The following is a 22,798-nucleotide window of genomic DNA, read 5'->3' as shown; positions in this document are numbered from 1 at the left end:
AGTTCAGTTTATTTGTTTTTCCTTGTCTGTACTTTCTCATTTTTAAAATTTTATCTATCTATCTATCTATCTATCTATCTATCTATCTATCTATCTAAGTAATGTCTACACCCAACATGGGGCTTGAACTCACAACGCCGAGATCAAGAGTTGCATGTTCTTTCTGACTGAGCCAGCCAGGTGCCCCTGTCCTGGCGCCCCTTCTCCTTTTTAAAACAACAAGTCTGTTTTAGTGTTATAGGAGGTCATGCTTCTCTGTGTAGTATCCCTTCCCCTTCCTACTGTGAATTTCCTTTAAGGAACCACTCCTGAGCTACTGCCAGCCTGTATGGTTTGGGTGTGAGTCACCATGGCATCATCCCCCACTGCACAGAGGTCACAGATCTAGTCTGCCCAGTGACATATTCCAATGTCCTGACCACAGCTGTCAGTTCAGAAATTAAAGCCAAGCCCAAGACTTTGCATGAAACTATTGAGAAAGAGCATCTCTGTTTCTGCTGGTGTTACTTAGTGAATGGAATGTAAATCTGAAGTTGCCTCTTCCCAATGTTTTTAAAGAGGTTACCAAATGGTAAAAAAACAACCAAGAAGAAAGCAGAGCTGTGTGTTGGTAAACAGATTTTTGGTAATATTGATATGGGTCCACCACTGTTGAAGACCTTCCTCTTCCCATGGCACTTTAGTTACACAAATTAGTGAATTCCTATTTTGCTTGAGCCAGTCTGTGTTCGTTTTCTGTCACTTGCAGCCCAAATGTCCTGACTAATGTATAAATGAGCCCTTTGTCTATTATAGTTTGTTGTGGCCTGAATCTTGAGTTGATTATCTTTAATCAACAGCACATGGAAATTTTTATTGGAGTCATTTGTTGAAATCCATTGGAAGGAATTGTAACTTGCTGGGTGAATTTTATCTGTCCATACCCTCTTCTTGTTGTTTTTGTCAATGAGACTTGGTCTGTGTTGCTTAGAGTGCTGATGAGTTTGAGTTTTCCCCAGAAGCAGACCCTGGGTAGATTTGAAAGCCAATAGTTTATTTCAAAGGCAATCCCAAGAGTATCAGCAGGGGATTGAGGGAATAAAAGTGGAAAGAGAAGAATGCATTATTACAAAGGTTTCTGGGGTTCATCCCTGCCTGGGAATTCTAAAGAACATTGTAGAATAAGCTCTAAAAATACCAACTCAGAGTATATGGAACCAGAGGGTATTTATCCTCCAACTCATATCCATCATTGGCTGAGGTCTGTTTCCAGGGCTTTAATTCTCCCAGCATGTCTGGCCTGCCCTGCTCAGGAGCTGAGAGCAAGTCTTTAGGTGGAGAGTTGTAGATACCTGTAATAGAATGTGCTAGGCATGTGTGTGAGGGACCCAAGGTTCAGAGGGATGTGGGAGGCGCACAGCCAACCTCTGCCACCAGAACTATGAGTGTTCTTGTTTTCCATTTCTTTGCTTCTAGCTTAGCCTCTGAAGGTGTATTGATTGCATGTGTATTGATTCATATGTAATGACTCTTCACAAACACAGTAGCTTTAAAACTTATCAGCTTCCTCCATGTTTGGGACGATGAAATTGAAGTCAAAAGTGTGGTGTTCTCTAGGATATTTCAGTCATTCATTCATTCATTTCTACAACAAATGCTTTGGGACGACAGAAATCAATAAGCAAAAGTCTCTGTTCTTGCCAAGCTCAGAAACTGATGGCAAGCAGATAGAAATGTAATTACTGGTGGTATGAAATCATACTTGCTTTCATAGAGGTGAGTAAAAACTGCTATGAGAACACACAAAGAAGGCTGTGTTTTTATCTTTAAAGATGAGGAAGGATACTTATTCTCCTTGTTATTGCTATGTAGCAAACCACCCCAAACTTGTGGCATAAAATAGCACCCATTTCTTTATGCTTCTGCTTTGGTGGGTCAGTAATTTGAAAGGGAGTGTAGAGGAGTTAGTGTGTCTTCACATTATGGTGTCTGGAGCTTGGCTACAAAGGCTTGAAAGCTGGAGGCAACACACTGGGTAGGGTGTGGAACCATCTGAAGGCTTCTGGCAGTTGATGTTGATGTTTGCAGAGACTACAGAGAGGTTGCCAACTGGTACATCTACACTTGGCCTCTCCATGGGGCTCCGTGGTATCCTTATAGCATGGTGGCGAGATCGAAAAGCAAGTGCCCCAAGACAACCTGTCAGAAGCTGCATTGCCTTTTAGGGCCAACCTTCGGAAGTCATGTAGTGTCACCTCCACTGTGATCACAAGCCTTCCCAAACCCACTAGGAGAGATCTTAGACCCATCTCTCAGTGGGTGGAGTCTCAGTCATATTACACAACAAGCAGCATTTGGGAAGGGAAAGATTGGTGCATCCACTTTGGGTAAACACTGTCTACCACAGTATTGAAGGGATAAAATCATTTTGTCCATCTGCTATTTAGTAATATATTTTCTGGGCCACATTATTTTCTGAGAAGTACCATTTTAAATTATTTACGTTGCCTAAATCAGATTGCCTCATAAAGATATGAAGAGAGGGATTTATTATTTAATGCATTTGTCACTGCTCCATTGCCCGCACAGACTTCCTCCTTCGTCCATATTTTGAGAACCAATGCCATAGAGCCTGGACACAGTGGTGAAGAGGGCACCAAAATTACCAGACCAGACTCTTTTTAGAGGTCAGGCAAGGGCAAAGACTGTAAATATTCTTATCTTATCTTAGTACTAAGTTGTTTATGGACATACAAACCCATATACCTGCTAAGTTCATTTCTTTTTTTTTTTTTTTTTTTGTCTTTTCATAGTGTTATTTAAATTCTAGTTAGTTAACATAGAGTACAATATTGGTTTCAGGAGTAGAATTCAGTAATTCATCACTTATATACAACATCCAGTGCTCATCATAACAAACACCCTCCTTAATAACCATCATCGATTTAGTCCATCCCCTGCCCACCTCCTTCCATCACCCCTCAGTTTGTTCTACATTGTTAAGAGTCTCTAATGGTTTGGGGTGCCTGGGTGGCTCAGTCACTTAAACATCTGACTTCAGCTCAGGTCATGATCTCATGGTTTGTGAGTTCGAGCCCCGCTTTGGGCTCTGTGCTGACAGGTCACAGACAAGAGCCTGCTTCAGATTCTGTGTCTCCCTCTCTCTCTCTGCCTTTCCCCTTCTCGTGCTCGCTTGCTCGCTCTCTCTCTCTCTCTCTCTCTCTCCCTCTCTCCCTCCCTCCCTCTCTCAAGAATAAATAAACATTAAAAAAATTTTAGCTCCCTCTAGCTGCCATCTTTGTGTCCCAGCGTGTGTGTGCCTAATCTCAGCTGGTCCACCCAAGATCCCCTGAGCACCAGCCCTAGTCCCCCATGCATGGTCCCATTTCCACTCCAACCAGGTGAAAGAAACTATCACGAACCAGGAGAAACTCGCCAAACTTGCAAGCACAAGTGCACGCTGGTGGGAAAGGAACTGCTCACGGAAAGAAGAAAGTGGTTCATAAAACAGCTACGGCAGATGATAAAAAACTTCATTTCTCCTTAAAGAAGTTAGGGGTAAACAATATCTCTGGTGTTGAAGAAGCAAATGTGTTCACAAACCAAGGAACAGTGACCCACTTTAACAACCGTAAAGTTCAGGCATCCCTGGCATCGAACGGGCCATGCTGAGACAAAGCAGCTGACAGAAATGCTACCCGGTATCTTAAACCACCTTGGTGCAGACGGTATGACTAGTTTAAGAAGACTGGCTGAAGCTCTGCCCAATCTGTGGATGGAAAGGCACCACTAGCTACCAGAGAGGACGATGATGATGAAGTTCCAGATCTTGTGGAGAATTTTGATGAAGCTTCCAAGAATGAAGCCAACTGAATTGAGTCAACTTCTGAAGAAGATAAAACTTGAAGAAGTTACAGGGAGCTGGTATCTTATATTATGACTGCTTTTTAAAAATTTTCTTCATGGGTCTGATAAAATCTAGATCTCTGATATTTTTAAGCCCACGCCCCTTGGACACTGCAGCTCTTTTCAGTTTTTGCTTATACACAATTCATTCTTTGCAGCTAATTAAGCTGAAGAAGGCTGGGAATAAAGTTTGAAACAAGGTTAATAAAGTTCTTTGCCTAGTTAAAAAAATTTTTTCAAGAGTCTCTTATGGTTTGTTTCCTTCTCTCTTCTTTCTTCCCCCACCATATGTTCATCTATTTTGTTTCTTAAATTCCACATATGAGTGAAATCATATGATACGTCTTTCACTGACTGTTTTCACTTAGCATAATACATTCTAGCTCCCTCCACCTCACTGCAAATGGCAAGATTTAATTCTTTTTTGATAGCTGAGTAATATTCCATTGTGATTATACATACCACATCTTCTTTATCTCTTCATCAGTTGGTGGACATTTGGGCTCTTTCCATAATTGACTATTGTTGATAGTGCTGCTATAAACATCAGGGTGCATGCACCCCTTCAAATCTGTATTTTTGTGTCCTTTTGGGTAAATACCTAGTATTGCAATTGCTAGATCATAGGGTAGTTCTATTTTTTAACCTTTTGAGGAAACTCCATACTGTTCTCCAGAGTGGCTGCACCAGTTTGCATTCCCACCAACAGGGCAAGAGGGCTCCCCTTTCTCTGCATCCTCACCAACATCTGTTGTTTCTTTTGTTGTTAATTTCAGCCATTCTGACAGGTGTGAGTTGATACCTCATTGTAGTTTTGATCTGCATTTCTCTGATGATGAGTGATGTTTAGCATTTTTTCAGGTATCTGTTAGCTGTCTGGATGTCTTCTTTGGAAAACTGGCTATTCATGTCTTCAGCCCATTTCTTAACTGGATTATTTGTTTTCTGAGTGTTGAGTTTAATATCTTTATAGATTTTGGATACTAACCCTTTAATATCTGATATATCATTTACAAACATCTTCTCCCATTCTTTCAGTTGCCTTTTAGTTTTATTGATTGTTCACTTTGCAGAAACTTTTTATCTTCATGAAGTCCCAGTAGTTCATTTTTGCTTTTGTTACCCTTGCCTCTGGCCTGGTGACATGTCTAGCAAGAAGTTGCTCTGGCTGAGGTCCAAGAGGTTGCTACTTGTGTTCTCCTCTAGGATTTTGATGGTTTCCTGTCTCAAATTTAGGTCTTTCATCCATTTTGAATTTATTTTTGTGTATGGTGTAAGAAAGTGATCCAGTTTCTTTCTTCTGCATGTTGCTGTCCAGTTTTCCCAGTACCATTTGTTGAAAAGACTGCCTTTTTTCTATTGGATATTCTTTCCTGCTTTGTTGAGGATTAGTTGGCCATGTAATTGTGGGTCCATTTCCAGGTCTGCTGGTCTGCTGTGTTCCATTGATCTATGTGTCTGTTTTTTGTGCCAGTACCATACTGTCTTGATGTCTATAGCTTTGTAATATAGCTTGAAGTCCAGAATCATGATGCCTCCAGCTTTTCTTTTCTTTTTCGGGATTGCCTTGGCTATTTGGGATCTTTTGTGGTTCCATACAGATTTTAGGATTATTCCTTCTACCTCTGTGAAAAATGCTGGTGGTCTTTTGATAGGAATTGCATTAAATATGTAGATTGCTTTGGGTAGTGTAGACATTTTAACAATGTTTGTTCTTCCAATCCATGAGCATGGAATGTTTTCCATTTCTTTGTGTCCTCTTCAGTTTCCTTCATAAATGTTCTACAGTTTGTTTTAATAAGTTTATTTATTTATTTTGAGAGAGACAGAGACAGCATGAGTGGGAGAGTGTCAGAGAGAGAGGAAACAGAGAATACCAAGCAGACTCCATGCTGTCAGCACAGAGCCCAACCCTGGGCTTGAACTCACAAACCCGTGAGATCATGACCTGAGCTGAAACCGAGAATTGGACGCTTAACCAACTGAGCTACCCAGGTGCCCCAAGTATTCTCTAGTTGTCAGAGTACACATCTTTTACCTCTTTGGTTAGGTTTATTCCTAAGTATCTTATGGTTTGGGATGCAATTGAAAATGTGATCCATTCCTTGATTTCTTTTTTTGCTGCTTCATTATTGGTGTATAGACATTGAACAGATTGCTTGATTTTATATCCTGGGACTTTGGTGAAAACATGTATTAGTTCTAGCTATTTTTTGATTGAGTATTTTGGGTTTTCTACATAGAATATCATGTCATCTGAAAATAGTGAAAGTGGACTTCTCCCTTGCTGATTTGGATGTCTTTTATTTCTTTCTTTTCTTCTCTTTTTTTCTTTTTTTTGTTTTTTTTGTCTGATTGCTAAGGCTGAGACTGTGAGTACTATGTTAAATAGTAGTGGTGAGAGTGGACCTCACTGTCTTGTTCCTGTTTTGTTCCTACTGTCTTGTTCCTGACAGTAGAGGAAAAGCTCTGAGATTTTCCCCATTGAGGATGATATTAGCTGTGGGTCTTTTGTATATAGCTTTTATGATGTTGAGTTATGTTCTGTCTATCCTCATTTTGTTGAGGGTTTTTATCAAGAATGAACACTGTATTTTGTCAAATGCTTTTTCTGCATCTACTGAGAGGATCATATGGTTCTTATTTTTTATTTTATTAATGTGGTGATTTGCAAATATCGAACCACCCTTGCAACCCAGGAATAAATCCCACTTGATCATGATGAATAATTCTTTTAATGTACTGTTGGATTCCATTTGCTAGTATCTTGTTGAGAATTTTTGCATCCATGTTCATCAGGCATATTGGCCTGTAATTCTCCTTTTTAGTGGGGTTTTTGTCTGGTTTTGGAATCAAGGTAATGCTAGCCTCATAAGGAGTTTGGAAGTTTTCTTTCCCTTTCTATTCTTTGGAACAATTTGAGAAGACTAGGTATTAACTCTTCCTCTGGGAAGGGGCACCTAGGTGACTCAGTCCGTTAAGCATCCGACTTTTGATTTTGGCTCAGGTCATGATCTCCTAGTTTGTGAGATTGAGTGCAGAGCCTGCTTGGGATTCTCTCTCTCCTTCTCTCTTTCTGCCCTTCCCCATCTTGTGTTCTCTCCCCCCTCCCCTGTCTCTTCCTCTCTCCCTCTCTCCCTCCCCCTCCCTCCCTCCCTCCCTCTCTCTTTTAAACTTAAATTAAAAAAAAATAAGAATTCGTCTGGGAAGCCATCTGGCTCTGGACTTCTGTTTGTTGGAAGATTTTTGGTTACTGATTCAGTTTCTTTACTGGTTATGGGTCTGTTCAAATTTTTTACTTCTTCCTGTTTCAGTTTTGGTAGTTTGTATCTTTCTAGGAATTTGTCCATGTCTTCCAGATTGCCCAGTTCCTTGGCATAAAATTTTTCTTAGTATTCTCTTATGATTTCTGTGGTGTTGGTTGTGATCTCTCCTCTTTCGTTTGTGATTTTATTTATTTGGGTCCTTTCTCCTTTCTTTTTTGTGAGTCTCACTGGGGAGGGGAGGTTATCAATATTATTAATTCTTTCAAAGAACCAAGTTTTAGTTTTGTTGATTTGTTCTACTGGGTTTTTTGTTGTTGTTGTTGTTGTTGTTTCTATATTGTTTATTTCTGCTGTAAACTTTATTATGTCTGTTCTCCTGCTGGGTTTAGGCTTTATTTGCTGTTCCTTTTCTAGTTCCTTTGTAGGTGTAAAGTTAGGTTGTGTATTTGACACTTTTCTTGCTTCCTGAGGTAGACCTATATTGAAATATATTTTCCTTTTATGACTGCCTTTGTTGCATCTCAAAGGTTTGGGCTATCATGTTTTCATTTTCATTTGCTTTCATGTACTTTTAATTTCTTCTTTAATTTCCTGGTTAACCCATTCATTCTTTAGTAGGATATTCTTCAACCTCCATGTATTTGTGGTCTTTGCAAGTTTTTTCTTTTAGTTGACTTGAAGTTGCATAGCGTTGTGGTCTGAAAACATGCATGGAATGATCTTGATCTCTTTGTACTGTTGAGGGCTGATTTGTGATGCAGTATGTGATCATTCTGAAAATGTCCCATGTGCACTCAAAAAAAGTGTGTATTCTGCTGCTTTAGGGTGAAATGTTCTAAATATATCTGTTAAGTCTATCTGGTTCAGTGTTTCATTCAAACCCATTGTTTCCTTGTTGATTTTCTGTTTATATGATCTGTCCATTGCTGTAAGTGGGGTGTTAAAGTCTTCTATTATTGTATTATCATCAATGAGTTTATGTTTTTATTAATTGATTTATATATTTGGGTGTTGCAAGTCAGGGGCATAAATATTTACAATTGTTAGGATCTTCTTCATTGACAGACCCCTTAATTATGATGTAATGCCCTCCTTCATCTCTTGTTATAGCCTTTATTTTATAATCTAGTTTGTTTGATATAAGTATGGCTACTCTGGATTTCTTTTGGCATCTATTAGCATGATAAATGGTTCTCCATCCCCTCATTTTCAATCAGTAAGTGACTTTAGACACTTTAAACACTTAAATAAGTGTCTTGTGGGCAACATATTGATGGGTCTTGGTTTTTAATTCCTTCCGATACCCTGTGTCTTTTGATTAGAGCATTTAGTCCATTTACATTTAGAGTGATTGTCGTAAAATATGAATTTAGTGCTATTGTGTCACCTGTAAAGTTGGTGTTTCTGGTGATGTTCTCTGTTCCTTTCTAGTCTTTTTTCCCCACTCAAAGTGTCCCCTTCAGGGACGCCTGGGTGGCTTAGTTGGTTGGGCATCCCAGTTCAGCTCAGGTTATGATCTCATGATTTGTGGGTTCGAGTCCTGCATTGGGCTCTGTGCTGGAGGCTTGGAGCCTGGGGCCTGCTTCGGATTCTGTGTCTCTGCTCCTCCCCCACTCACACTCTTTATTTCTCTGTCTCTCAAAAAATAAGTAAACTTTTAAAAAATGTCAATAAAGAATCCCCTTTAATATTTCTTGCAGGGCTCTTTTAGTGGTCATGAACTCCTTTAGTTTTTCTTTGTTTGGGAAACTCTTTATCTCTCCTTCTATATTGTATGATAGCCTTGCTGGATAAAGTAGTTTTGGCTGCATATTTTTCCCATTCAGCACATTGGATATATCCTGCCATTCACTTCTGACCTGCCAAGTTTTTGTGGATAGATCTGCTGTGAACCTTATTGGTCTTCCCTTGGAGGGTAAGGACTTTTTCCCTTGCTGATTTCCAGATTCTTTGCTTGTCTGTGTATTTTGTGAATTTGACTATGATATGTCTTGATGATGGCTGGCTTTTGCTGAATTTAATGGGAGTTCTCTGTGCTTCTTGGATTTCAGTGTGTGTCCTTCCCCAGATTAGGGAAGTTTTCAGCTATAATTTGCTCACATAATCCTTCTGTACCTTTTCTTTCTCTTCATCTTCTGGGACTCCTATGATATGGAAGTTAGCATGTTTTAAGAAGTCACGGAATTGCCTAACTGCCTTCTTGATCCAATACCTTTCTTTTCCTCTTCTTTATAGCTTCATTATTTTCTATGATTTTATCTTCTATAACACTAATTCATTCTTCTCCTTTGTCCATCCTTGCTCTTATGGCATTCATTTGGGTTTGCATCTTGGTTATAGCATTTTCAATTCCTGCCTGACTAGATTTTGGCTCTTTTATCTCTGCAGTAAGGGATTCTCTAGTATCTTCTATGATTTTTTCAAACCCAGCTAGTATACTTATAATTGTTGTTATAAATTCTAATTCAGATATTTTATTTATATCCATATTGATTAAATCCCTGGCTGTTACTTCTATTTCCTGTTCTTTCTTTTGAGGTGAATTTCTTCACCTTGTCATTTTTGTCCAGGAAAAAGAAAAACAAAAGTGAGATCCTAGGTTGTTTTGGTCTGCTTGTTAAAAGCAGCTAGATCCAAAAAATTAAAAAAAAATATATATATATAAATTTTTTAACAAAAAAATAATTTAAAAAAATAAAGGAAAGGATAGCTAAATCCTATTTCCCTAGAGCTGAAGCTTTACAGCACTTTATGATTAGTAGACGTGGTACAGGCAAGGAATTTATGCTGGTCTTCTGGGGAAAGTGCCTGTTGTGCTTATTCTCAGGTCCACTTGCCCTAGTAGAGATGCACCTACAGGGCACAGGGAGGGGGTAGGGAGCAGGGTTTGGTGTGACTCCTGTCTCCAGTTGGTGGCATTGTTTAGCTCTCTGAGGTTGGTCAATGCTAACTGGTGGGAGGCAAACTGGCAGCACTCTGCTCTCTTGCCTCTGGAGCAGAGAGCTCACGCCTGCCTCTCTTCAGGAAGCCTTCACAGGAGAGCATTCACCTGCCTTGTGTCCCCGGCTTCTGCCAGTTTCCCCCCTTCACCTTCTCTGTGTCTGAGCTGTCCACCTACCAGGTTGCATAGTACTCCTGTGTTTTATCTCAGGTGCACAGCTGGGTTTCTAAACTCCAAATTTTAGGGACTCCCTTAGCATGACCCACGCTGGTCCTCTATGGGAGTGTCTCACCACACTTTTGCTGTTTGCCATTTTGTCCCAGGAAAGCCATCTCATGAGCACACAGCAATTTGGAGTTTATGGCTAAGCGGATCATAAAGCTGGCACCAAGGCTCAGTGCCTTCAGCCAGCATCCCCACTCTTATGCCTGGGAACAGTGCACCTGTTTGTGCCACCCGTTCTTCTGTCAGGGGAAAGGCCTTGCCACCACTCCCAACTGCACTCTACCCCAGGTTTCTCCAGGTAAGACCAAGGGGATCCTCAAACCATCCTGTCTGCTCCTGGGTCTCTGCCCTCCTTGCCCCCAGGAGCACTGTTAAGCCAGATATGACCCTGGTGGTAGTGGACTTCTAAAACTTCAGATTTTGCACTGCACTGATTATAATACCTTGCAGTAGTCTCCACAATCAGGACTCCCTCCCCTCTGCAGCACCCAAAGTTCTCTCTCTCCCAAATTAACTCTTCACAGCTCCTACCTTCCACAAGCTGGTTATTTTTCTACTTATAGATATGCAGTTTTGTTCTTTCAGTCCTCAGATCGATTTCTTGGGTATTCAGAATGATTTGATATTTATCTAGCTGTGTTTGAGGGAGGAGGCAAGCTTAGGGTTGCCCCTACTCCTCTGCCATCTTAACTCCTCCCCCTCAACTAACCCATTTCTTTTGTAGTAGAATCTAATTCTCAAAAATGTTAAAAAAATCTTAAATTTATTTAGTGTGTGGGATGATTACCCCCCAGAATAAGATTCTAATTTATGCTGCTTTTTGAATGATTGTGCTGAGTGTCTGTGCTGAAATGATCTCTTTTGTCCATTAGTTGGACTTTTTTTCAAAGCTGTAATTTAATACTTTTCATTTTTTAAAATCATATTTAGAACATCTTCACAATAGACAATTTGTAATTAAGGTAGACAATACATAGAGACATTTCGACTCTTAGCTGAATGAAGTAGCTAGGAGGCAGTCTTGTACTACAGTCTCATAATTTGTGGATTGAATCCCAAATGTGCTACCTACTGTTCTATGATCTGGGGCAAGTTATTCAACTTCTTGGAGTCTTGGTTTCTTAATCTGTAAAATGGGGGTCATGATACCTACTTTTTAGTATTGCATCACAGATGAAATAAGACAATTAAAGAGCCTAGTACCTAGGAGATAATAAATTGAATATTGGAGGATTCTAAGAGAAACACAGCCACTATATGCTCCCTTGGTTCTCTCTGGAGTTAGAGAGCAGATCAGTAACCATATAATCAACCTTCATATTTTCCCCTCATTTCCTGCCTGCAAGGGCTGAGAAAAATGCATAAAACGAGCTGAGGCTGAAGGCCTTCATGTTACTTACGTGTGGCTGTGTGTGCGTAGGTGTGGGTGTGGCTGCCAGAACTGTGGCTGGGAAGAACATTTCCTTTATCAACCATTTCCTCTCCCCTCACCTTGTCTCTTCTCTATTTCCATTTCATAAGACTACAAGCTTCACAGACATTTCTTGATTATTTCCCAGTGACATGTATTCACTGAAGAGGAGGCAGAGCCTCATGGGGGAAATGCAGCTCAAGTCTAAAGCACTGACTTGGCGAGGACCTCCAGCTCTCTGAGAAGCCTCCCTCCCCTTTCCTCACAGTTTAATTTAGAGCCAGCCTGTGGTGTCGCTCCCTGGCCCCCATGGAGCTGTCAGGAAGGGCAGAGCCAGAATCTGCCCTGCCTGTAATTAAAGGTCTGGTCTTCCACCCCCTCCCCAACCATGTTGCGTTGAGACACCAGGTTCACTTAACACTCCTGGAAATGGCAAGAAAATCAATGTCTTGCTTGATATTCTTCTTGCTTGCTTTTCTTTCCTTTTATTTTTAAGTTAGAAAGTCAGGAAGTCACCCTGAAATCACTGAAAATGTCAACCAGAGAGCTGCCCATTTCATTTGGCCCCTGTGTGGGTTTTTTTCCCTCTTAATTATTATATCGATGACATTCCACCTTTCAAATTAAATCCCTTTCCTCATTATCTGGGGTTGCCATTATTACTGTGTGAGTTGAAATGGATTTCATGACAACTCTGAAAAACCAGGGTTGGCTAAATTTAGCTTTAATTAGGCATCATCGTAGCCCCGTGATTATTTCCTCATTTCATTCGGATTCTAACTGGAGTGCTGAGCGAGGGTTTGGCATGGCTTTTGTGCAGTTTTCACAGAATTATCCCCCACATTTCTTGTGATCATGGTAATTGTTTTCTGCCACAAATGGTTTTTGCAGATAGAGCTTTAGTCCCCTTTTATAACCCAGAGTTTATTAGAAATAGTCAAGCTATGTTCCACAGCTGGCAGCTTGTGCGAGGAAAACCCCAAACAAAATATCAGGATGTTTCTGCCTAATGTTGACCCTCGTGAAATACCCCCAGTGGTAACTAGACACTGGCTATTCCACTTCAGGTGTACCTATCACCACTGAATGGAGGGATTGCCACAAACGATGTGCAAAGTGGAATTTTTCAGATCTTGCCTGGTCCTTCCCTTGCCTAGAGACATTCAAGCGTCCCGGTTAAGAGGAGGTTCTTCATGAAGCCAGAATGCCAGGTTCAAATCTCAGCTTCACTTTTTTTTTTTTTTAAGTTGATTTATTTATTTCGAGAGGGAGAATGAGAGAAAGTGGGGGAGGGGCAGAGAGAGAGGAAGAGAGAATCCCAAGCAGGCTCTGCACTGTCAGTGCAGAGCCCAACGCAGGGCTCGAGGTCACAAACGGTGAGATCATGACCTGAGCCAAGACAAGAGTCAGACACTTAGCCGACTGAGCCATCCAGACGCCCCTCAGCTTGACTTTCTAGTGGCCCTTTGACTTTAGGGAATTTCTTTGAGTCTTGGTTGCTGCACATGTCAAACTGAAATGTGGTAGTACTGCTTCATAGTGTGATTTTGAGAACTAAGTAAGTTAACATACATAAAACAATTAGAACAGCGTATCACACATAACTGCCTGTTGCTGCCGCCGCTTCTCTTACTACAGGGCCCTCAGAAAACAGCATCATACCACAGTTATGTTAGCAGATAGCAGTAAGGCAGGCATAGGCTGGGACTGAGGGGCAAAATTTCATTCCCTGCTGAGGAAATCACGGGAACTAGTCAGATTTTAATCTGTAGTGGACATCTATTGATTTTGCCTGCCAGAAATATATACCCTCTCCTGGATTTTCCTCTAAGGAATGTATGAGTCAGGTTCTAGTTGGCACAACACAAACCATGCCAGGTATTTCAAACAGAGGGAATTGTATTCCAGCAAGGAGTTATGCAGTTGGGAGGGATGGGAAGCCAGACGGGATGGTGAAGCTACCCAGTGGTTAGCAACAGCAGGCTATCTCTACTCTAATACACAGAGCTAGGAGGCCAAGGGAGGGGGGCAGAGTCCAAGGCCATCTGTTGGAAGCTAGAACAATGGTGGGCCTGACCAGCCAGAGCTGAACCATGAAGGGAGGAGCCCCAGGGGAGACACAGCCATTGTCTGTGATACCCCTTGAAGTAGAGGGAAAGGGATAAACACCTTGGCTCCTCTCTCTTCCTACCCTCTAATCTTCTGTCAGTGCCTCCAATTAGCAGAGTCTACCTGAGAGCCAGAGGCAAAGCCATCAAGCAGTGAGAGTTCTCTGTGATCAGAGTAGCAAATAGGCAAATGTCTGGCCCAGAAATGACCTCTCTTCCAACCACCCACTCATACCGTCCTGATGCAGCAGACCTCGACCTTTGGCTCCAAGGGTAGGCATGTGACCTAGTCCTGGCCGATCAGCGTTTTCCCCTCCTCTGGCTATAGTGCCCCGAGTTGGTCCAATGAGAGTGAACCCTGGAATCTGGGGGAAAGAGGAAGCTGCTTTCTGATAAGGTTCCCAGGCATGTGGAATGTAAAGATAGAGTTGCTAATGGCCATGTTGCTACCATAGAAAAAAGAATGGCTTAGAATGAAGCTAGCATAAAGGGAAGCAGAACAAGGAGGAGAGAAAGATTACCAGCAACTATGTCTGAATACCTGGATTCAGCCATTGCTGTGCCTGGACCTCTCAGACGTATCAGCCATAATCTCTATGCTTCCTTCTTTTTTTTTTTTTTTTTATAAGGTTGTTTCTGCCACTTTGAGCCAAATGTGTTATAAATAATATACAACAGACCTAAGACACACCTGGGGTACCAGGAGATGGCTACAATAAAAACTTGTGAACACTGGGGCGCCTGGCTGGCTCAGTCAGAAGAACATGGGACTCTTGATCTGGGGGTCATGGGTTCAAGCCCCACATGGGGTACTGAGATTACTTAATAAAAAAAAAATTTTAAGCAACCCCCCCCAAAAAAAAACAAAAAACAAAACAAAACAAAACTTGTGAACACTGACTAAGAGAGAAGTCTGTCTATCTGTGGAGTCAGTCATGGGGTTGGACATTTTTGTATAAGTCAGAAACCCAGAGATCTGAAGAAGTCTCCCCATCAGGGTCTGACATTCTACTTCTCATGCAGGATCTAGTTATAATAAACTTCTTACAAATTCCTCAGCTGCATTTATTTCTCCTTTATCTCCAGGCTGTCACACTTGTTACTCCTTCAATATTGAGAACTCTTTCTTACTTTCATCCTTAAAAATTATTTTTCTTGTGAAGCCTTTTATGTGTCAGATACTGTGTTAATGAACTTATGTATATAGGAATTTATATATATGTATACATATATATGTATAGGATCTGTATATGAACATGCATAAGTGTATTCATATGAATACATATATACATTTCCTATTTAATCTTTACCTTTGAAGACAGTAATTTATGAGCTAAGAACTGTTATTATTTCTATTTGCCTTTTTAAAGTGTGGAAACTGAGGCAGAGTTGGGTTAATAACTTTGCCTAGGACTTGAACCTGGGCATCAGATCCCATATCCCACCATTGTAACCATGAAGCCTCCTTCTTCTCTGAGCATACTTATTTATCCATCTGGTGTCAGCTCAGATCTGTGCTTCAATTAGATTTTGTCCTGTTGCTGTGTATTCCATGAGCCCCCTGTTCTTCCTCCTCATAGTTGTCAACAGTATTGCCCACCACACCGTGGGCCACTTGCCACGACAGGTTGTATCTTGCATCTTCCCTGAGCTCTGTGCTATCCTCAGTTCCTAGCACATCACAGACTCTCAGTGACCATTTCCGTAACTAAGGGAATAATGAGTGTTGAACCAGCGCTGTTGATTTGAAGGAATCCTGCCTTTCATTGAGGATTAACCTGAAAATTTGGTGAGAAGTGACCGTTAGGATCGAGGAATTGTCAAGTAGTATTCCATTGTATACATACACCACAACTTCTTTATCCATTCATCAGTTGATGGACATTTAGGCTCTTCCCATAATTTGGCTATTGTTGAAAGTGCTGCTATAAACATTGGGGTACAAGTGCCCCTATGCATCAGCATACTACTTGGCAATGAGAAAGAATGAAATATGGCCTTTTGTAGCAACGTGGATGGAACTGGAGAGTATTATGCTAAATGAAATAAGTCACACAGAGAAGGACAGATACTATATGTTTTCACTCTTATGTGGATCCTGAGAAACTTAACAGAAGACCATGGGGAAGGGGAAGGGGGAAAACAAAAGGTTAGAGAGGGAGGGAGGCAAACCATAAGAGACTCTTAAAAACTGAGGATGAACTGAGGGTTGATGTGGGTAGGAGGAAGGGGAAAGTGGGTGATGGGCATTGAGGAGGGCACCTGTTGGGATGAGCACTGGGTGTTGTATGGAAATCAATTTGAGGGCCACCTGGGTGGCTCAGTTGGTTAACCGCCCGACTTCGGCTCAGGTCATGATCTCACAGTTTGTGGGTATAAGCCCTGCGTTGGGCTCTGTGCTGACAGCTCAGAGCCTGGAGCCTGCTTCTGATTCTGTGCCTCATTCTGTCTCTGCTCTTCCCCCACTTGTGCTCTGTCTCTCAAAAATAAAATAAAAATGTAAAAAAAAATTAAAAAAAAAAAGGAAACCAATTTGACAATAAATTTCATGTACAAAAAAAAAAAAAAAAAAAAAGGATCAAGGAATTGGCCTGTTAAGGAGCCAAGGACTACTGTAGCGAAGGAATCAGATACAGCTTGATTCAGCTCGAGTCTGAGGAATGGGAGATTCCAGGCCTGATAGCCAGATAAGGAGAGACTGTTGGGCAAGGGGAGTCTTGCTATCCTCCCAGATCACACCATGTGTATCTTCCCTGCTTATCCCACAACAAAGATTGTCTCTTTACCTTCTCCAGGAGGGTGTAAGCTTTCAAGAGAAGGATTTCTGTCTCTCAGCTCTATTTCCTGGCCCTCGACCTGGGGCTGGGCACCCTGTGGGCCCTTCCTGGATGCTACTTGGTTAGTCATTGATGGAATGTTCACTCCCAAGTCTACCTTCATCACTGTCCCAGGCTGAGCTGTGATGGACAAGGCTCATGCTAAATCCTCAGTGGCTGTCTGCTCTATGCAGCCTTAGTGGAAGTGCCAGCTATTTGAGAGACCAGCGCAGTGACATTTCACAAATTCCTCATGCTTCCTTATTATTTCTGGTAATGTTATCTACTGGCAGATATTGCTCTTCATTACTCAGAATATGTGATGATTAGCTTAAATGTATCCCTGTAGGCATTGTAGGCATATTCAGTCATTTGATCGTGTATTCATCACTCAGCAAATATTTTTTTTTAATTTTTTTTTAACGTTTTATTTATTTTTGAGACAGGGAGAGACAGAGCATGAACAGGGGAGGGTCAGAGAGAGGGAGACACAGAATCTGAAACAGGCTTCCAGGCTCTGAGCGGTCAGCACAGAGCCCGACGCGGGGCTCGAACTCCCGGACCGCGAGATCATGACCTGAGCCGAAGTCGGCCACTTAACCGACTGAGCCACCCATGCGCCCCATCACTCAGCAAATATTTAATGAGCATGTAAATGTATCCAAGTACAAGGAGACACATGGTAGGTTCATGGCTGTTGGTAATGGGGCAAGGGGAGAGATAAAACAACCTAAATCCTGCTCTCAAAGGGCTGAGTTGACAGTACAGTAGCTACTATTTCTAAGGCACCTACTGTGTTCCAGACATATGCTAAATATTGTTTGATTTATTCTTTTTTTAATGTTTATTTATTTTTGAGACAGAGAGTGCAAGTGGGGCAAGGACAGAGAGAGAGGGGAACAGAGGATCGGGGCGGGGCTCAAACTCATGGAGCACAAGATCATGACCTGAGCCGAAGTCAGACACTTAACCCACTGAACCACCCAGGCACCCTTGTTTGATTTATTCTTCACCATCGCCATAAAATGTGGATAATGGATGGAGAAACTAGGGATCTATATGTTAAAGCTACTTGCTCATGATCACATAGCTGGTAAGAAGCAGAATGGGGATTCTTTCCCCCATTTCTGAGAAACCAAAGCCTCATTCTTACCTCTATGCTATACTGCCTCCAAAATAAGGACGAATAGAAGATGGGCTGTGACCTTTATTTCAAAGTGCCATAGAAGACCGGGGGTGACCACTTTCAGCCATGGAACTGCTGACCACTTCTGGAATGTGGAAGCCATCCATGTGGGTCTCTCTACCTTTCCCTTAATCTGGATGGAAATGGAAAATTCAGTGGAATCTTAGGTATCTGTGAACCCCAACATGAAATCACCAGGTATTTGGAACCAACTTTCCATTTCTATAAGATGGCCCATGTGTGGCACACACAGCCTTTGGGGTTTTTCCATTTTGCCTTGCTTGGCCCTAAACATCTGTGTAGCTGTGCTCCATATGGAATGTGTTCTGGGAAGAGGCACAGGTTAACCCTTTTTGTTTGTTTTAAAGTTAGAAACTAGGGGCGCTTGGTTGGCTTAGTCATTTCAGTGTTCAACTTCAGCTCAGGTCACGATCTCATAATTTGTGATTCAAGCCCTACATCAGGCTCTCTGCTGTTAACAAAGAGCCTGCTTTAGATCCTGTATCTCCCTCTCTCTCTCTGCCCCTCCCCTACTCTGTCTCAAAAATAAATAAACATAAAAATATGTTAATAAACATTAAAAAATAATAATAATGTTAGAAACTGTAACTCTTAGGACTTCAAACTGTATGTTATCTAAGGTAGAGATTATCCTGGGAGCGAAGACACCTTTGTTCTGGGAGGTCCCCTCTGGTGGGCACTGCTAATCAAGGCTAGTGAGCCAATACGTGAATCTGGGAAGTCACCCAAAGGCAGACTATCCAGCCTGTCCATGTTCTGTTGAGTCCTGTAAAGTGAGAGCACATCAGAGATGTGTGAGAGAATTTCTCTCCTCCTAAAGCTAGATTGAAGCTATCCTATATCTGAAAAAATTTATCTGAGCTGTTTATGTGTTCCTCATAAAGATTGTGAATGTTGGTCAAGACAAGTTACCTTCACACCAGGTTAGAAGAAAAACTGTATTTGGCTTAGGAGAGAGCTACCTAGTGAGTGTTGGTTTCACACACAGAGTGAACAGCCCCAGCTGGAGAATTTGGGCCAGTCCACTTCAGTGACCCAGTTCTGGCCATTGGGTAGGACCGAAGTATGTGTTGGACGTGGTGGGCTTCCCTTCAAATAAGTGGATGTTACCACTGTTGATCTTCCTGGGAACTTAACAGGCACTCTGAGAACTATATTAGGCTCTAGCATTCTTTTCTCCCCTTTCATTGAGACCTTGACTCCTGGGTGGGTGGCTTCAGTTGATTCCTGACCTATGGGGGTCTCCTAGGAAGCAGTAAAATCCCTGAGAATGAGTTTAGGACCAACCGTCTCTGGAAGTAATGAATCTTGGAGCAGATGTGAATTATCCTTTGTGGAATATTTCTGTGATTTCCAAGTCTTTAGTAAATTCTCATTAGAAGAGAAAAAGTAGAAGTTTCAGGTATAATTGCTGGCATCCTCCAGGTTTTACATTCTTTGATTTACTAGCTCTGTGCCTGTCAGCTTACTTAATGTCTCTAAGCCTGTGATTCTTTATTTGTAAAGTGGGTAACAATTATACCTAACATATAGTATTAGTGCATGCTAGCTGAAAATGTGTCAGAGTAAATCAGATTCTCCCTGCGATGTTGGTATCTCCATGGCTAATTTCCCAGATGCAGGTTGGCTGTAAACTGAAGACAATTATCATTAGACTTTCAAAGCAACACACTTAGACTTTTTGTTAAAAAACAACAACAACAACAACAACTTTCCTCAGAGAAGCTCCAATTAGATGTTGATAGGATAGGCTATTTTCATTTTTTTCTTTTTCTTTTTTTAGCAAGGATTTTGAAAAGCATTAATGCCTGCTAATGAGATCATCATGACAAAGGTACTATAAAGAAATGCGGTAAAAATGAACCTATAACGATAACATCACTTTGGTGAAACTTATTTATTATTAAGCATATTTAAAAAGAAAAATGGATAGCAATTTAATTCAATTTATAACACTTTAATGGAATAACTTTCATAATGGGAAGGAATGCATATTTTGAAACAAGCTGTTCATGTTTGTCTACGAGGGGGAAATTCCATTGCTTCGGGAGCCAGAAAAAGCTGAACAGTATTTCCCCTCAACAAACAAGGCATTGTCCTGGAAATCTGGTCTTCCTTATCCCCCCCCAGGTTTGATTGTTCAGCTACTCTGTTTCTACGAACAGTTTTCAAAGGAATCAACAGGAAGAATTCTGCAAAGTGAAATTGGGCATTTGGTTATAAAATCTGGTGTGAAGGCATTACAGTGTGCTATTGGGAGAATATCAGAACAGCTCATAACTTCATGAGCCATTAATGAAGTTTAGATTCTCAACACACAGGCGTATTTCTTGACTAAGCACAATGTTACAGGTGATTTTTCTGGCTGCTTGCGGTTATGTGCCTATACTCTTATCTTTTTGAAAAAAAATATATGCTTTCTACGTTTCTCCATTACTTCAGTAACACTGTAAGAAACTTCTAAGACACATGAATTCATATTTTGAAGAAATAAAAATGTAAAAAACTATGTTAATTTAATTTTTTCTTTGCTTTTTGGTTTCTTTTTAGTTCAATTTATTTAAACTAAAAAATAACATGAAAATAGTTCACCCATTTCTCCCATCCTTCCCCCCCCCTCCCCCACCATCTCTGGTAATTGCCAAGCTGTTCTCTGTATCTGTGAGCTTAGTTTTATATATATAGTTTACACACACACACACACACACACACACACATATATGTATGTATATATTTAGACTCCACGTATAAAAGAGGTCATATAGTATTTGCTTTCTTTGTCTGACTTATTTCACTTGGCATAATGCGCTTGAGGTCTATCCATGTTGTCACAAATGGCAAGATTTCATTCTTTTTCTTGGCTGAGTAACATTCCATTGTATAAATATATGCTACATCTTCTTTATCCATTCATCCATTGCTGGTTATTATGTCATTTCCACATCTTGGCTATTGTAAACAACGCCTCAGTGAATATATATCTTACTGAATTAATGTTTTCATTTTCTTCAGGTAAGTACCCAGAAGTGGAATTGCTGGACCATGTGATTGTTCTCTTTTTAATTTTTTCAGGAACCTCCATACTGTTTTCCACAGTGGCTGCCCCAATTTACATTCCCATCAACCATGCACAAGGGTTCCCTGTTCTTACATCCTCATCAATGCTTGTTATTTTGTGTCTTTTTGATGATGGCCACATGAACCAGTGTGAGTTGATAGCTCATTATGGTTTTGATTTGTATTTCTCTGAAGATGAGTGAAGTTGAGCATCTTTTCATGTACCTGTTGACCATCTGTCTGTCTTCTTTGAGAAAATATCTATTCAGATCTGCCCAATTTTTAATTACATTGTTTTTTTGCTATTGAGTTATATGAGTGTTTAAATGTATTTTGGATATTAGCACCTTATCAGATATATGATTTGCAAATACATTCTCTTGTCAGTAGGTTGCCTTTTCATTTTGTTGGTGGTTTCCTTTGCTATGCAGAAGCTTTTTAGTTTGACATAGTCCCCTTGTTTAGTTTTGTGGTTATTGTCTTTGCTTTCGTGTCAGCTTCAAAAAAATTTTCAAGACCTGTGTCAAGGAGCTTATAACCTAGGAGTTTTATGGTTTCAAGTCTTAAGTTCAAGTCTTTACTTGAGGTAATTTTTGAGGTAATTTTTGTGTATGGTGTAAGACAGTGGTCCAGTTTCCTTCTTTTGCATATGGCTGTCCAATTTTCCCAGTGCCATTTATTGAAGAGACTGTTCTTTCCTAATTGTAAATTCTTGCCTTTTTTTGTCATACATTGATTGACCATGTATGCATGGATTTATTTCTGGGCTCCATATTCATATGGAGTTATCTATAGGTCTATTATACCCTACTGTTTTAATTACCATATTCTTGTAATATCATTTGAAATCAGGGAGCGTGATGCCTCCATCTTCATTCTTCTTTCTCAAAAGTGCTTTGGTTATTCAGGGTATTTTGTGGGTCCATACGAATTTGCAAATTTTTTGTTCTATTTCTGTGAAAAATGCCATTGGAATTTTGATAGCAATTGCACTGAATCTGTATATTGCTTTGGGTAGTATGGACAGCTCACCAATATTAATTCTTCCAATTCATGATCATGGAATATCTTCCCATTTATTTGTGTCTTCTTAAGCTTCTTTAGTTAATGTCTTGTAGTTTTCAATATGTAAATATATTTTATCTCTTTAATTAAATTTATTCCTAGATTATTAAATGTGAGACCTGAAACCATAAAAATCCTAGAAGAGAATGCAGGCAGTAACCTCTTTGACATCAACTGTGGCAATTTCTTCCTAGATGCCTCTGCTGAGGCAAGGGAAACAAAATTAAAAAAAAAATCTAATGGGACTACATGAAAATAAAAAGCTTCTGTACAGTAAAGGAAACTATCAGCAAAACAAAAAGCAACCTACTAAATAGAAGATATTTGCAAATGATATATCTGATAAGGGGTTAGTATCCAAAATATATTAAGAACTTATATAACTCAACCCCCCAAAATGAATAATCCAATTTAAAAATGGGCAGAATACATAAATAGACATTCTTCCAAAGAAGACATACAGATCGCCAGCAGACACATTAAAAGAAGATCAACATCACTCATCATTCAAAATTACAATGATATATCACCTCACATGTGTCAGAATGGCTAAAATGAAAAACACAAGAGGAGCACCTGGGTAGCTCAGTCATTTGAGCATCCAGTGCTTCATTTCAGCTCAAGTCATGATCTCACGGTTGGCGGTATTGAGCCCCATATCACTGACTGCGCAGAGCCTGCTTGGGATTCTCTCTCTCATTCTTTCTCTCTGCCCCTCCCCCATTTGTGCTCTCTGTCAAAATAAAGCAAAAAGAAAAAGAAAAACATAAGAAACAACAGGTGTTGGTGAGGATGTGGAGAAAGGGGAACCCTCTTG

At 40.6% G+C, this 22,798-nt stretch overlaps 1 pseudogene; it reads left to right on the top strand.

Annotated features, from left to right (window-relative positions):
- The first annotated feature begins 1,562 nt into the window (after positions 1-1,562).
- On the top strand, positions 1,563-3,906 carry LOC102952127 (annotated as a pseudogene).
- Positions 3,907-22,798: the final 18,892 nt, after the last annotated feature.

The sequence above is a fragment of the Panthera tigris genome, chromosome A2, assembly GCF_018350195.1.
Source record: "Panthera tigris isolate Pti1 chromosome A2, P.tigris_Pti1_mat1.1, whole genome shotgun sequence".
Classification (NCBI taxonomy): Eukaryota; Metazoa; Chordata; class Mammalia; order Carnivora; family Felidae; genus Panthera; species Panthera tigris.
The sequence above is the reverse complement of the archived record's forward strand: the minus strand, read 5'-3'. Positions and strand labels throughout refer to the sequence as shown.